Genomic DNA, 14,905 nt, shown 5'->3' with positions numbered 1-14,905 from the left:
AGTCTTATCTGTAATCTGTTTCATCCTTGTACTTTCAGTTTTGCATTTCATTCCCCTGTCTTTTGCTGAAGTTCTTATTCACATTCTGTCTGTAATGTCTGCATACAGCAACTTTGTTGATCTGCCCCCTCTGACCCGTTTGTGAATGCAGTTCATCACTAGTATGGACAGTAGTGGGCTCAGTTCTGAACCCTGATGTAGCCCCCACTTCCACTGGGATTCCCTCTGTGAGTCCAAACACTGTTCATACTTGTCACTGGGTCCTTGTCCTTAGCTTGCATTAATTCTGCCAAATGTTCTGGACACTTTCAACCCTTTTTCATCTGAGGTTGTTCTACATTCTGCATGCAGATGACTTGAAATTGGGTAAACTGATTTCATGTGTTACAGATAAGGCATGTCTGCAAAAGATCTTGACTAAACTGACAAAATGGGCACAGAAGAAGAATATGTGCATCAAAAAGTAAGTATATAAGATTTGGGAGACTTGAACCGAAAGGTCTGTATTTAATACAGAATTCAGTGATTGAAACTCTCTGTTCATTTAAGGACCTGGATAGATAGGTAGATTCACCTTTGTGTTTTTCTAATCATATCAACCAATTGGTTAAAGATAGTTATAGATCTATAGGTTGTATAAAAAGATATATAAACACTAGTAAATCAAAAGTGATGAAATCATTGTTTGTTCGTCAGATTAGACTTACACTTGAATAGGGAATAACAATATGGAAACCCTATAAGAAAACAAGCATGGGTAAACTGGAAAGAGTGCAGTGGAAATATACGAAGGGCATCTATGGATGTGAAAATTTAAGTTATCATGAATGACTAAAATATCTGAACTTATACAGTGTCTCTTGTAGATATATGAGGATACCTTATTTAGGTATATAGGGCATTTAGAGAAACTACCTCTTTTTAATGTTTGGGGTTATCAAAAAGCAGCAGAGAATCATCAGGCAAGCTATGTACAAGATTCTATAGGAATCCCAAGTGTACTAATTGGCTCTCTGAGAGAGAAACTTATGCATAGAATTGAATACTAAATTACATTAAAGCAAACACTACTTTAGATATTTTTATGAACAACCTGAACACTTATTATGGGAGTAGCGATTTTGGTATATTGGCAGGCTAAAAGGGTGTTATTGCCCATGCTTGAAATACATGTATGAATGCATGTATGTAAATTAGTCTGTATGGGGCTAAGATGACCTTGGATTCTCTTTAAATAGAATCCATTTATGTCGTCCGAATCAGGAGGAGCATCCTTTCTGACCTGGTTTAATGCCAGTTGTACTCTTTCATTTATATGGGGACCATTTCCCCAAAGATGGTGATTTCTCATTTTGTGTCATCTGCTTTCTCAAACTTGAAGCTACCCCGTCAGAAACAACTTTGTTGTTGAGCATTTTTCTTTCAGTGATATTGAGGGTGATACCTGAACAATCCTAGCATCTCTAATATGCTCAAAAGAGGTTTTTACTGTCCAAACTTAAATTTGCTTTAAGTTCATATTTTATTTTAGATTTTCTTAAGAAAGGTGCTCTGTTTCCATATTCATATATTTTTCTAGCTGTTCATCATAGATTGTTACCACCATTTTCTTTTCTTTCTTGATAATCAGTCTTTTTTATTCCACTCCGGGAAGTTGTTTCTTGATGTACAAACCAAAGAATTCTCAAATTAAAGTAATATATCCCATTTTTCTTTTTAGAGATACAATTCATTGATTCCAACCGCTTCCACTGAGATGGGCCATTGTTAATGGAATTGCAGTTCCTTACATAAATAACATCTTCTACTAGATCCTGATAAACCAATATCCAGAGGTGAGTTGTGTAACACCTTAAAAAAATCAGTCTGTTTTCATATGATAAAATTACACAAACCTTTGCTACTGTTAGCTCCTCAGAACCTCATGGAGTTCAGCAGAATTCCAGACAAGAACACTCAACTTAGCTAGAAAAAGTAACACTGTTTTGCAGAGAGGTAATGCAAAAACTATGCATCTGTAAAGCAATAATGGCCAGTAAAAGTGTGAAAAATAAGCAAAGATATTACATAGATGCAGTTTATATATACTCGATAGGAACGGTTTCTACCATCCTTTCCCTGCAGTTTCTGTAGTAACTGTACTTAGCAACAGGCTTTCATCATACTTTCAAGGGGACATTATTTTCAGAGAGTGACTAAAATGAGATGCATCAGCTGTTCTGAACTTGATAGAACTTTATAGACATTTTTAAGAATGGCATATAATAAATGGCACAGAAGTAAATCTACAAGCCTATTTGGGCACCTTTAGTTTGTAGGTGAACTGTAAAGTATGAAAGCGCAACTAATGCTGTTCTTTAATTAATGGAATAAGGCTGAACCAGCGTTAGAAGCTGAATATTATGAATCACACCAGAAGACAAAACTAACCTGTATGAGGTTGCTGAAACTGTTTGTAACATATGAATACTCATAGTTTGTTATGTAATGCATGTGTAAGCAGAAACTATGTGCAAGAGCTATTCAATGTATGACCAGAGTGAAATTATCTTGTACCTTTCTGCTTTATACGATGGATGGTAGAGTCAAATGCATCAGTAAATGGGGACTTATTTCTTCTTTTTACCACTTTTATTATGTTTTCACCTGATAACAGTACATTAATGATCCAGACATTGGTGTGGTTGTTATTGTACTGTAGGCATATGATTAATGCATGGTTGGTATTGTATTGTTGGCAAACAATGAATGCATACATGGTATTGTACTGTAGGCATGCAACAAATGTGTGGATGGTATTGTACTGTAGGTATATGATTAATGTGTGGTTGTTATTGTACTGTAGGCATATGAATAATGGATGGTTGGTTGGTATTGTAATGTAGGCTAACAATTAATGCATACCTGGTATTGTACTGTAGGCATATGACTAATGCGTGGATGGTATTGTACTGTAGGCATATGATTAATGTGTGGTGGTTGTACTATAGGCATATGATTAATGCCTGGTTGGTATTGTATTGTAGGAAAATGATGAATGCATGGCTGGTGGTGTACTATAGGCATATGATTAATGCATGACTGGTATTGTACTGTAAGCATATGACGAATCCAATGCATGGTTGTTGTACTGTAGGCATATGATGAATCCATGGTTGTATGGTACTCCAAGCATATACTGAATGCATGACTGTTATTGTACTGTAGGCATACGACAAATGCATGGCTAGTGTTGTATACTATACTCTACTGTTACGCATATGATGAATTCCTGGTTGATATTGTACTGTGGGCATACGATGAATCCATGGTTGGTGTTGTACCATCAGCATACGGTATATGCATGGTTGGTATTGTACCATCAGCATATGATGAATGTATGGCTGGTGTTGTACCATCAGCATATGAAGATTGCATGGTTGCTGTTGTACTGTAGGCATATGATAAATGCATGGTTCGTATTGTACTGTAGGCAAACAACAAATACATGGTTTGTATTATACCATCAGCTTACAACAAATGCATGTCTGGTGTTGTACTATCAGCATACAACGAATGCATAGTTGGTACTGTACTGTAGGCATATGACAAATACGTGGCTGGTATTTTACTCAAGGCATATGATGAATGCATGGCTGATGTACTGTAGGCATATGACGATGAATACATGGTTGGTGTTATCCCATCAGCATATTACTAATGCCTGGCTGGTGTACCATCAACACACGACGAATGCATGGTTGGTATTGTACTGCAGGCATATGACAAATGCATGTTTTGTACTGTACTGTAGGCATACGATAGATTCATAGTTGGTATTGTACTGTAGGCATACAACAAATGCATGGCTGGTATTGTACCATCAGCATATGGCGAATGCATGGCTGGTGTTGTACCATCAGTACACGATAAATGCATGGTGGGTGTTGTACCATCAGTACACGATAAATGCATGGCGGGTGTTGTACCATCAGCATATGAAGAATGCATGGTTGCTGTTGTACTGTAGGCATATGATGAATGCATGGTTGGTATTGTACTGTAGGCATACAACAAATGCATGGTTTGTATTGTACCATCAGCTTACAACGAATGCATGGCTGGTGTTGTACCATCAGCATACAGCGAATGCATAGTTGGTACTGTACTGTAGGCATTTGATGAATGCGTGGCTGGTATTTTACTCTAGGCATACGATGAATGCATGGCTGCTGTTGTACTATAGGCATATGACGATGAATACATGGTTGGTGTTATCCCATCAGCATATGACTAATTCCTAGCTGGTGTTGTACCATCAACACATGACGAATGCATGGATGGTATTATACCATCAACATACCACTAATGCCTGGTTGGTATTGTACTGCAGGCATACAAGAAATGCATGGTTGGTGTTCTATCATCAGCACACGATGAATGCATGGCGGGTGTTGTACCATCAGCATATGATGAATGCATGGTTGCTATTGCACTGTAGGCATATAATAAATGCATGGTTGGGATTGTACTGTAGGCATACAACAATTGCATGATTAGTTTTGCACTATAGCCATATAAAAAATGTATGGATAGTATTATACCATCAGCATACGAAAAATGCATGGGTGTTTTACCATCAGCATATGACAAATGCATGGTTGGTATTGTACTGTATGCATATGCAAATTCATGGCTGGTATTGTACCATCAGCATACGGCGAATCCATTGTTGGTATTGTACTGTAGGCATATAACGAATGCATACCTGGTATTGTACTGTAGGCATACAACGAATGCATACCTGGTATTGTACTGTAGACATACGATGAATACATGGCTGGTGTTGTACTGTAGGCATATGATGAATGCATGGCTGGTGTGATACCATCAACATAAAATGAATGCACATTTGGTATTGTACTTTAGGCATGTGACGAATGCACATTTGGTATTGTAGTGTAGGCATACAACAGGTGCATGATTGTGTTGTAATACAAGTATACAACAAATGCATGGCTGTTAAGGTTTGCCAAGAAATTAAGGAATAATATTCAAAAAATGCATAAGCTCATCCCTAGTGATATCGTACATTGTATTCCCAAGCATATTCCCGGTATATTAGCAGACAAACTTAGTGGTGACTTTATCCCACCCCACCTACATTGTTGCACCTGCTATCCCCTAAAAACTTAGTTTCCCCTGAACCCACCTTGGGACAAGTCTTAGAATCACTAACAAAAGGCTAAAAGTACTACAAGCTATAAACAATTCAAATCTCTTCTCCATTCTCACCTCTCCCAAAACTGGAAATGTAATTGTATACTTCCTACCTAGATCTTAATACATCCCAGTTCCAATTTCCCCCCCTCCGGTCCCTCTTCTTCAAACTCTCTCCTCAGCTCCCCTCCCTCTACTTCTTTATCTCCTCTCTCTCCCCTGCTTAAACTCTCTCCCCTGCTTAAACTCTCTATTTATTCCCTTTAAATCGTCTCCTCCCCACTGCCTACATGCATGTCTAGTCTCACAAATGTATCTTTTGCCTTTTTCATAAGATGTACTTTTAGACTCAAACATAAAATGAATCTTAGTCTAACTGTTCTTTTTTATCTTCCTCCTGGCATCTCTTCTCCTTTAAATTCTTTGGATCTCCTTCACTTCTCCTCTGTTTTACTTCTCTTGCATTCAAGATCTATGTATAATTTCTTTTTATCTCTCTCTTCTATGCTAACAATACAGTTGCATAAAAATATTAATTTCTTATGTATACTGCCAAATGTACTATGTTTTTGGAAATTGTTAAAGGTGTTATGCTGTTAGAACACAGAGTGTTATGTGTGTAACGTATTATTATTATGGACCTTTTGCCTCCACTGAAAACGGGCTTTCAGGCCCAGTGGACTTCCCCGGTTAACAAACTGGAAATAAATAAATAAGTAAAGTTTCCCTAACAAAAGGCTAAAGATAATGTTACTGTGGGGACAGAGCATTTCGGGCTTCAGTGCCATCAATCCAAAGTATACACCATCTGAATCTGTTCTTAAAAAGATCAACCTCAGCCTTTCCACAGGGTGTGTACCTGATGCTGATGCCTGCAAAACAGCCATTGTGACTCTTTGACAAAAGGGTGGTCCCTCTACAGATCCAGACAATGCTGTGGAGCGTATCCTAGCAGAACTAATTTATGCAGACTCAGGCACTATAACTGATGAAGACCTGTCTCAGTCTGGTTTTGTAAAGGGAAGGTCCTGACTCCTGGACCTAGTAAACTTCTATGAAAATGTCACAGAGGTTGTAAACAATTGCCACTTGGGCAGGTGGTTACAGTTGCTAGGTTGAAAATGCTCATATTCCCCTTTAAATAAGAATGTTTCTCCTTGGTATCCTTCAGTATAACAACTACCGGAGAGATGTCATTCGACGAAGGTGTGTGCTTACCATTCCTTGCCATTGTGTTTCTGATGTTTCTTTTTCCATTATAGTATTACTCCATTGTTCACTTTCAGTGCTAAATTGAGAAGATATGTCCTTGCTCTCACTAAGTCATGTAAGCAGGCCATATGAAGTACAAGTTTGATTCCAGCCACTACTGATTAGATTTAAAGGCTTTTTTTTAGCTGTAACGTCACTAATGTAGCCATCTGGCTTTGTTTTTCTCAAGTGGTTTTCAAGGTATGAAGCAATATTTATGATGAAAATAAAAAAGATTCAGGCAAAGTGAATAGATGTTATTGGGTCAGTGTCGCACTCATTTTCATTTTTGTTTTAGCTCTCAAAGATTTGGCAAACAGTCTCTGTAACAAAAAATTTGTGAAAGAGCGGTTTACCCTACAGCTTCCTTGCACTTTGGTTGAATTGCTGAGTGCTATCAACCAGTAACTTTTTTTTTTACAACGGTATTTAAATACAAGAGCTTTCTTCTGGTAAATGACAGCGCTTAAAAACAGTTATTTAAGTAAAAGCAACATACTGTGGTGTTAATAGATAGTTGTCTTACGTTGTTATGGTAACAAAAAGTTTCACTGCTGACGTGTAAGCAAGCCCTGCAGTTAATGCAATACTCTTTACATGAAATGGAATTTTTACTTTCCTTCTAGAAAGAAGACTTGTTTTATGAGACCTTGAGAGAATAAAAATGGGTTTTGTTTCTATATTTCAGTGTGCTTTTATCTAAACTATTCTTAGTCAGCACCGTACATATTACTACAGTGATGCAGGAAATCTTAAGTTCTGCAGGAACATTTTTTCTTTAATCTGCAGTTTTTAATATCCTGTCAGCTTTTTGTGGCACAATATTTGAAGTAGAATAGTCTTTTTATTAACTGCTGTTCTAAAATGAATTATTTGTTTTTATCTGTGACCATTTATTGTGCTTTTCCTCTCTTTTGATAATGGAGTTCATTGACCTGAGACATGGGTAGATAATTCGGAAAAAAGCAGCAAAAATCTCTGGGCAGCAGCATATACGACTCAGCCAGAAAGACCCTACTAGAGCATGATTGTGTCAGAAAACCTTCCCTTATCAGGATCTTAGGAACATAAGTAACATTTCCCTGTAACCAATGGGAATTCCGCAGCTCACCGGGTGAAAAATGGACAGTGATGGAAAGGTCTTTAATAACGTATTAAGGATAACAAACCAAATTCCATCATGTAAGGGGACACGCACACTGTGGTGGCGGTCCAGCTTATCAGCATCCTTGAGGAAGCAGTCAGCATAAGAGGGTGTAGTATCATATGAGAAGGTCCCAGAGTATTGTTTTCGTAGGTAATTACTAGGCTAGCTATGCTTGTGGGCCATTTTAAGCCTAGCCAGTTACCCTTTTTGTGCCCGAATTAATCTATCCCATTTGGTAAGAGATTGGCCTTACCCATCCCATTGTCGAGAATTATATGACCTTAATGACAATAACTAGAATCATAAATTATCTGCATAAATTATAAATATTTAACAAATCAGTCTGCAGTCCAGTTAAAGCTTTCATATAGGCTTTTACACAGTATAGCAAACTTTCAAACATTACTGCACTTTTTCTTTCTAAACGGGATTCTAGCAAAATAACTTGCAGAATAAAACCGTACTTCCCGAGATCTCTAGATAACACATTAGTCATATACCCTCTTCAGGTAACAGAGGAAAAAACAAAAATATTATTTCACATTTGTTATCTAAGTGTAAACTGTTGGGGGGGGGGGTTGTCAGTGAAGTGCTACCATTGATTTATGAAGCTGTGAGGATATCATCACTGGTTCTTAAATGAAATACTGCATTCACAGTTACTGCTGTAGTGTGCGGTAGTAACTAGTCTTCAACTTTAAGTCGAGGGAGGATGAATTGGCAAGCTGCTCAGGGTGTCAGATAACCTAGCTATAGTTCTGGTTAACTGGGTAGGTAAAGCAGTGTCATATGACCTAGCTATAGTTCTGGTTCACTGGGTAGGTGAAGCCGTGTCAGATGACCTAGCTGTTGTTCTGGGTCACTGGGTAGGTGAAGCAGTGTCAGATGACCTAACTATAGTTCTGACTCACTGGGTAGGTGAAGCAGTGTCATATGACCTAGCTATAGTACTGGTTCAATGGGTAGGTGAAGCAGCGTCATATGACCTAGCTATAGTACTGGTTCACTGGGTAGGTGAAGCAGTTTCAGATGACCTAGCTATAGTACTGGTTAACTGGGTAGGCGAAGTGGTGTCAAATGACCTAGCTATAGTTCTGGTTAACTGGGTAGGTGAAGCTGGTCTGAGGACCCTTTTAACTACAACCCAGAACAAACATAGCAGCAGTAAGACAAAAGAATTAATCAACAGTTTATATAGAAGAAGAGTCCGCATTGCACATTGAGTTGACAGTAGAAATAGAGAGAGATGGTCTTTAAGTAATCATGTAAATATTCTTTAGTTGAACAGTTTGAATATGAATCCAGTCGATACTTGAAAAGCAGTTCATAAAGGTGTGTGTGTGTGTGTGTGTGTGTATGTATATGTGTGTGTGTGTATGTATGTGTGTGTGTGTGTGTGTGTGTGTGTATGTAGGTTCTATTCCATAAGATCAAAAGTTCAAAAGACTGAAAGCCAAAATATCAAACATGGGAATTTGTCCCTTCTCCACTGTTGTGCGACCTCAGAGTTGGTATTTATAATTAGCAAGGGGGGTGTGCAGGTGGGCTTGCCCCCTGCATTAAAAATGCTTTAGATATTTTACATTTTAGATATTTGAACTTTCGATCTTATACCACAGACCATGTGTATTTATATGATGTGTGTTTGTGTGTGTGTGTATATATATATATATATGTGTGTGTGTGTGTGTGTGTGTGTGTGCATATATATATATATATATATATATATATATATATATATATATATATATGTGTGTGTGTGTGTGTGTGTGTGTGTGTGTGTGTATTATATATATATATATATATATATATATATATATATATATATAGTGTGTGTGTTTATATATATATATATATATATATATATATATATATATATATATATATATATATATATATATATATATATATAGAGAGAGAGAGAGTGAGAGTGTGTGAGTATGTAAGGAACATTTGCGGTATAGTGACTAATGAGCCTAAAAAATCACACTGTTAATGTAATGCTGTCTACTAGAAGGGGTATCATGGAGACAAAATGCATAGGTTGTGGAACTGAGGAGGCCAGACAGATCAGTCCCATGAGAGCAAATTGGGAGTTGCTGCCTCTGGGGGAGTATCATGGCCACTACCCGCTAGGGAAGTTAGAGTCCTTGGTACAAGAAAGGTATCTGCTTAAGCAACTCCAGGGAGGATACCACTGAAGGACAAAGGCACTCTGGAAGATGCCCCAGGAAAAGAACTGAAGGACAAAGGCACTCTGGAAGATGCCCCTGGAAAATAACTGAAGGACAAAGGCACTCTGGAAGATGCCCCTGGAAAAGAACTGAAGGACAAAGGCACTCTGGAAGATGCCCCTGGAAAAGAACTGAAGGACAAAGGCACTCTGGAAGATGCCCCTGGAAAAGAACTGAAGGACAAAGGCACCCTGGAAGATGCCCCAGGAAAAGAAACAAGTACTGTTGTCCATCAAGGCAGAAACTATTGGCATGGCCCATTCGTGTTTGGTAAAGTGTATTAGAGAAGAAACAAAAAGGACTGACATACATTTATTTATTTTTGATGGTTAGCAGACTAGTCATCTGACCCTTTTCATCCATGCCCAGAGATCCAGTTGAGCAAAAGATCACCATATACAGCAAGATGGAACAATAAGCAAATATTAGAATCTACACAGACATATACATATAAACTATTTAATTCTTGGCATTTCTAATTTTTACATATTTAAATGTATGTAGTTGTTAGCTCTTAAGTAGTAGGTATTTTGAAGTTCTGAGATACCAGCAGAATCTAAACAGTTTACACAGTAACAGATTATAAAGCATAAGAATGTATTGTCAGTGCTGATAAAATTAGCGTGCAACTTTGATGCACGTATTCTTGAAAGCTGTGCTTAAAGAGCATTGTGCTGTAATGTCCTTCTGTAATCTGTTGTGCTGCTGCCGAGCTAGGTTAATGACTGCATGTAGCTGGTACAGTTCTGTAAAGTCCCCAGTGGCAAATATGAAGCATGGTCCTAACAGTGACAAAATATCAGCATGATACTCCCTTAAGGGGTGGGTTTGTTCTGTAATGATGGGCTTTGTTTTAAAGTGTCATAATTTAATAAGTTTAAATAGTTGTTGTTGTTGTGTCTTTCGGCTTTTCCTGATTAGGGGTCGCCACAGCAGAACTCCGGTCCGCTAATAATTGGCAGTTGATTTTTACGTACTGAGTTGCCAGCCCTAACGCACAACCATCAACGAAGGTACGCCCATTCACGCATGTCTCCATGCAGAAGACGCTCTAGCTGAGAGTCGAACCGGACAGCGTCTTACTGTGAGGCGACAGCTCTACCGCAGCACCACCACCGCGGATCAAGGTACTAAAACACAGTATCTGTGCCCTGAATAGACAAAGATTTTTCATTAGGATGTGTTTGTTCTGCTATGGAAGGAATATTGAAATTATTGAACTGAAATCTTAGTAAGAGTCTAAATTGACCAGATATATTTTTATTTCCAGCATTTTATTGTAAAAAACTACTTTTGTGTTCACCTTTGGAAAACTTCTTCAAGAGCTATAGATACACAAACACACACACACACACACACACACACACATATATATATATATATATATATATATATATATAGGCTCACTTTATAACATCGAAATACTGAAATGTCGAATTTCAGTATCTCGAAGCTATAAAGTCGAATGTTACAAATAGTGAACGTTCATAATCGCGAATTTGAATATATCTTGAAAATATGTCGAATTTGCGGTTATGAAGTTACGCTACGTAATGTCCGGGTTTGTGTTTTGGTGGTGCGCGGTGCCGTGTGTGGATGTAGGTGTTATGTCAGGTAAGTGAGTGTTTTGTAAGGGTTTTGAGTGGGAGTTAAAGTGTGTGTGAGGGATTGGAGAATGTGAATGTGTGAGTGAGCTTTTGTGTTGTGTTTGTGCGATCTTGGAGTTAGTATATATAAGTAGGGGGGGTGGGGGGCGCTTGGGGGCTTGCCCCCTGCTTATGTGTGTGTGAGTTGTGTATGTGTGTTGTTTTTTTGTTTATGTTGTGATGTGGGTGTTGTGTTGTATGATAAGTGTAGTGTGTGCAGTCTTTTCGGTTATGTGGTTTCGCGGTTTTTGTTTGTCGGTGTTTTGTTGATTCGGTTTTATAGTCTCGAGATACTGAAATTCGATATTTCAGCATTTCGAGGTTATAAAGTGAATCCATATATATATATATATATATATATATATATATAAATGCAGCAGAGACCACCGTTCTTGGAAAAATAGTATACTTTTATCATATAAAAAACAAACTTCAGGTTCTTTCACAAAGCTGTATGGATTAATAAGATAATAGCAAATACTTTCAATGCGGTCCTATAGCTGGGATACGTCTCCTTTAGCATGTCTCTCTCTCTCTCTCTCTCTCTGTCTGTGTCATTAGTTCTGTCTAATGCACTCTGTTATCAGGAATGATCTCCAGCTTCCTTTTGTTGTCTTCCAGATCTGTGTTTACTCTGCTATGCCCTTCTCAGAGTCAGTGCTCCAGGCATAAAATCACTTTCCAAGAAGAGCAAACTGTTCTGTGAATGGGCTTGCCACATCCCTCCTTTTAGTCCGCAGTAATTGCCTTAATTGTGTAAACCTGAGTGCACCATTCTACTTAATACAGCAAAATTATACCTATCAACCTGTAAGTCCAAGACATCTAGACAAAGCCAAAAATAGTGAGAGACCAATGACCCAACAATAGGGACAGCTTTTAAACATTGCTCCTGTAAACTTCTAAAGTTGTTAGAATGACAGGTTTTGCATTAGTATGCATTTTCTGAATGATATGGACTCTGAAACTCAAACATTTGTTATTATTTAGTGACTTCAGTCCTCAATAGTTTGCCCAAAAAACAGAAATTTTATGAGAAACATACCAAAAATATGAGGCAGAAATCTGAATAGAAATATGCAGCAAATGTCTCTATGTGCAGGCAAAGAAACCATTCCATTTAAAGTGATACCTTTATTTATAGCAATATCGTCACAACAGTTCTCTTGTACACCAGTGTTATATATAATAATAATTTTTCATTGTTGTGGGTCACTTTTCATTTCAACATACTGATTTCTACCACACTGTGCTACATTTGATCCAAGCTAAATACCCCTGTTTCATACTTGCTAGACAGGTAGTGTACCCAAGACAGGCCTTCAGCATGGTGGTGGGTCCAACCTAGCCTGTGCTGTACTTTAAATTTGAAAAGATAGGTCCCAGCTACATGCCTTTGCGCTCCGTTTTGTTGATTTAGCCATAAAAGCAGCATGCTCCGTTAGTAAGGTGTATTGTCTTACATGTAGGTAGTATTTTAAGAAAGCAAGTGCCCAGTTAATTGCCGAGCTTGGGTAGGGGTCTTAGTCTTTCAAGAGTATTTTGACATTGTCTAGATAAGTGTCAGCATATCTGGTATGAAGTTATAGGTCTATGTCCATTAATCTCTGAAGTATCGCATGGGGAGCATGTAGCCAAAAGAAAGGATGCTGCTATACTGGGAGAAACCATCTTTTAATGAAACGGTAAATAATGAGCTAACTGCCCTAGTGGGCCATTTTAACAGCAGACCGTTTTCCTTTTTGCTTGAAATAACCTATGCCATTTAGTTATAGATTGGCCTTACTCATCCCATGATTAATAATTCTATAGTCCCCCTAATGAGAATAACTGAGATCACGCTACATCATTAGTTTATGTATTTACTTGAACTTTCTCATCAGATTAGCATACTCCTTAACCACTACATATCCCCCTCTTTTCACTAGATTCATTTTTATTCCCTTATGAATTGTTTTTAATACTGTCTTTAAATGCTAGCCACCATTATGTCCATGAATTGTCACGCACACCTCATTTCCTTTCCAAACTTCTGTAACGGTCTTTCCTGAATGTGTGTATTGTCCTACCATCCTCTTTATTTTGTTCCCGTTATTGTCCTTACTGGCTATTTTTTAACTTGATTTCCTTAAGCAAAAAAATAAAATTCAGTAAGCATGTGTACCACTGGATGAATCCTAGTCATCTGAACTCCTTCTCTTCTACATATGTCTCTCATCTTTTTAGAGAGTTTGACATTCTCTCTTGTATTACTGGCAAAAACATGGTGGTGTTCTCTTTACATTCAGGTGTGATGCATTCAGTTGCACTGTGTTCTTTTGCAGAAAGTATTACAACTTGAATGAATACACATCCTTCCTTATTCACTCTGGCTTGCATTTCCTCCTCCTTTTCCATTAACACATTCCTTTTACCCTCCCCTTCCTCATTGTCAGATTCCACACCTAGAATTTCAGACCTTCTTCTGCATCTAGTGTAAGAGCCTGTGCCTTTAAGAAAGGTATGACTTACCTAGAGTAAGTGCTGAGCAGGCAGTGATGGTGAATGAGTTTCCAAGGTATAACAAGGGGTCATGGAATGCCCAGGAGAAACCGCATTCACCCTTGACTAAATTGATAAGAAGAGAGGCTTGTCTACAGAACAAATAGTGACAGGGATAGAATTTATTCTGCTTAGAACTCCAGAGGAAGTCTTGCTACCAGACGCTTTTTCCCTAGTATTTTGGAACTGTGTTAAAACTACTCTTATTTTTTAAGACCACAAGACTTTGTTTGGAAGAATCTGCATTTTGACTTTTGTTGTGCGAAATAAACTGCTTTACTTTGCAAAGATGAGAATTTCAGCTGCATTACTTTCTACATTGGTGGAGTGCAGCAGGCATTTCTAGCACACAGTTTTAAACCTGAAGTCCGAAAGACTCAGCTTGTCACTGCCAATAAAGATGATTCTCTCCCAGAGTAAAAGAGAAACTTGTGATCTTCTGGTGCTGGAAGTTTGTGTTTCTGTTGCATGATAGCTGTTCACCTCAGCATGAGAGTGTGTTGCCGAGATAACTGTTGTGGAGCAACTACTTCAAACTCTAGTGGCTGCAGCCAGACGAAGTCCCTGAGCACAGACTGATGATAAAACTACTAACCACAGAGGAGGATATGGAGGCATACCAGAGTACCTCATTAGCTTTGAGCGATACACCAGCCTGGTGATATGTAACAGAGTTGACTGGACTGTCACTGCAATCGACAGAAGAATCCCTATACCTAATATGGCTAGATCCCTTGACACAGTTATATAAAGGAAAGCACAGAGTTACTACATGGCTAGATCCTGAGACACAGTTATATAAAATTAAGCACAGAGGTACTGTAAGGCTAGATGGTTACAGTGATAAAAATAAAATGATAAGGATCATTTATATTTTTCAATTGTTA

The 14,905-nt window shown here is 38.1% G+C and overlaps 1 long non-coding RNA gene across 5 annotated transcripts in view; it reads left to right on the top strand.

The window, feature by feature from the left end:
- Positions 1-14,905, top strand: part of LOC122804167 — a 923,101-nt gene that overhangs the window by 585,930 nt on the left and 322,266 nt on the right. For all 5 annotated transcript variants that reach the window (XR_006365194.1, XR_006365192.1, XR_006365193.1 and 2 more), the window contains one exon: positions 1,721-1,835. This is a non-coding gene — a long non-coding RNA (uncharacterized LOC122804167). The remainder of the gene's footprint in view (positions 1-1,720; positions 1,836-14,905) is intronic.

Source organism: Protopterus annectens, chromosome 6.part0, assembly GCF_019279795.1.
Source record: "Protopterus annectens isolate FY-2018-M chromosome 6.part0, PAN1.0, whole genome shotgun sequence".
NCBI lineage: Eukaryota > Metazoa > Chordata > Ceratodontiformes > Protopteridae > Protopterus > Protopterus annectens.
The sequence above is the reverse complement of the archived record's forward strand: the minus strand, read 5'-3'. Positions and strand labels throughout refer to the sequence as shown.